We start from the raw sequence: 2800 nt of genomic DNA on the forward strand, positions 1-2800 counted from the left end.
TTGTCACCACTCCCGGCTGCCCAAGCAGCAAAGCAAAGCCTCAGTGACAAGATCCAGAGGGGAGAGACTCCAGCTGGGGGGTGGTGCTGGTCTCACAGGCCACTGAAGCAGCAATGTGACAGCTTCTCATCCAGGGGGGGACCTCTGTCCCCAGCTCCTGCCCCAACCGCCTTGACCCTTGTCAGTCTCCATTTCCTTGGCTTGCCTTTGCCTCTGTCTTACTTCAGTTATCAGCTGATATCAGCTCTGAGTAGCTCTTGGTCCATACCTCCATGCTCTTCCTCACCCCTGACCTCAGGGCCTATTCCCCCTACTGCGTGCGCACACACACACACCACCTCAGGCAGAAAACAGGAGTTTCTCTGTCAGGACCTGTGATTAATACCTGCGAGGAGTGGCTGGGATCTGGGATTCCAGTGGATTTGTGAGTGTGAACTGGTGTGTATGCGCCAAGGTGAGAGTGAGCATTGACGTGGACGTGGGAGTTAGAAAGCATGTGTGTACACGCACGAGTGTGACATTGAGTGTTGCAGGAGTGCGGGTGAGGGTGGAGTCAGTGTGGCAATGGGTGTGTGGGCACGTGAGTGAGTTTGGGTGAGGGTGGCAGGATGGGAGTGACTGAGTCGGGAAGCAGAGCCCGGGGGCAGATGGACAAAGGCATCCTCTGAGCTGGTGTTTCTGAACATGGAGGCTGCCGGCCCCACACCCTACTTGATCACCCCCATCTCTGGGCTCCCAAATCAGGCCAGGCTGTGGGGAAGGGGGTGAAGCCAATGAGATCCAGGCAGGGCCCCTGCCCGCTCCATGGGCCTGTCAGTCGCTGATCTGTTCCATGTTCCTATAAATATTTACAAATCCCAGCTGCTGAGGAGCAAGACATCCTCCACCAGCTGGGGCTCCCAGCCTGGAATCTGATGGGGAAGGAACGTGGGGGAGGGAAAGGCAGGCTGCAGTGGAGACCCGGGTGGCCAGGACTCCCAGGTTCAGCTTCCAGTTTGGCCACAGGTTAGCCTGTGCACCCCAGTGTCTTCATCAGGTACTGGGGAACCGGAAATCTCCACGCGTCTGCCTCAGGAAGCCTGCTCCGCCCCTACCTGATGGAGAAGGGACCCTCTTTACAGCCAGCCTCCTGCTCCCTATTCACATTTCTCAATTCGAGGTGAAGGGAGGGATCTTACCTTTTAACAAATACAGAATTCTCCCTGAGTCACTGGAAGGTTTTTTTCCCCCTCAAATCAAAATCTTCCTCAGGACCCCTTGATAAATCCATCCAGGTCTTTCTAAATTGGAGGCTGGAGGACTCACAGTTCAGTCACCCCATCATAAGAGCCCCCTCTGTAGCCCCTGAGAGCTAACGCATTTTTCACCTGGTCTCATACCCTGCCCCAGCCAGCCCTGTCACTTCCACAGCTGGGCTGGTGGTCAGACACCCTGCTGAACCAGCCCGAAAGAGCAGCCCTTCTCAGGCAGAGGCTGATTATTGATTACTGATGCTCTATACCTGCTGCCCAGCACAGTGTCAGACACACCACAGGCCCTTGGGCATTTGTGTGGAGTCACCGGCTACATGCCTGGATCTCCAAGGTAAGCTTTCTCAATAGCGCTTGGTGGCAACTTCCAACTCCTAATCCCACAAGGCATGTGCCTGAGGGGTGTTGCCAGAGTCCTGGGTGACTGGGGCCTCCCAGCCCAGGCAGGCCCAGCACAGACCAGGACCTCCTGATACCAAGTGAGTTGAGATCTCTTCCCCATCTTGGCTAGAATTCCAGATTTATTAATGCTGGACCTTCCGAGGCCCCAGTGGAACTCCCCTTGGCCTTGGCCAGGTGATATCTACATACCTGGCCTAGGTTTATCCAGGAAGCCAGATACTGGATTGGGAAAATACCTATGATATTGTGGGATCTCTGGCTGCTTGTGTGGAACACACAGCTGGAAACTCAGCCCTAACGCAGCATCGAAGTCAGGCCAGCAGGGGCTTCAGCTCTGCCAGAGGACAGAAGCCTGAATTGTGGCTTCCTATCTTCCTCTCTGGGGCCCAGGCCAGCTGTTTTCACTAGGGTCGGGGAGTCTAACTATCTCAGTTTCATAAAATAAGAAGGACCTTGGTGATGCTGAAAACTGCCAATCTCCTTAGGTCAGAGCTGTGATGAGGGGGAGAGGGAGGAGGGGCAGGGCTCAGGGGCCAGAGATGGGCACTTTCCTTGGTGAAAGGCACCTGGCCCCCAGCCAGAGAGGAAAAGCAGGGGCTGGAGAGAAGGGACCAGGAGGAAGACAGTCTGGAGCTGTGCTTTGGAAGAGAAGTCCAGTGATGGCAGTGGTGCAGGAGGAGTTAAAAATATTCCTAAAATAGCCCAGCCAGAGCCTAAGCCAGCCGGCTAGTGCCTCTCCCAGAGAGCGGATCTATAGCGGGGGGGAAAAGTCAGCCTGCTCTGTGCCCACCGCCTGCTGCCTGGCTGGAGTTGCTAATTAAGCCTTCCGCCCTACCCCTCCACCAGCCCCTTTTGCCTTAGCGGGGGTGGGGGTAGAAATGAGCAGAGGGGCTACCTCTTCCCAAAAGACAGGGGATTCCAGCTGGGACCAGGAGTCCTGGTAGCCAGCATCCCTCTCCAAACATATCCCAGCCCGGGTCAGTGATGGGTACACAGTTGGGTCAGTGATGTGTCAGCCTTTAAAAGGTGGGGGTCTCCAAGAAGCTCATCAAACACCAGCTTCTCCTGCTTTGTGCTCCCCTCTACTTGGAGCATCTTAGGGTGATATTGGGGAAGGGAGGGACCAGGAGAGCCCCTCCAAGAACAAA

Source organism: Vicugna pacos, chromosome 16 (genome assembly GCF_048564905.1).
Source record: "Vicugna pacos chromosome 16, VicPac4, whole genome shotgun sequence".
In the NCBI taxonomy this organism is placed as follows: Eukaryota; Metazoa; Chordata; class Mammalia; order Artiodactyla; family Camelidae; genus Vicugna; species Vicugna pacos.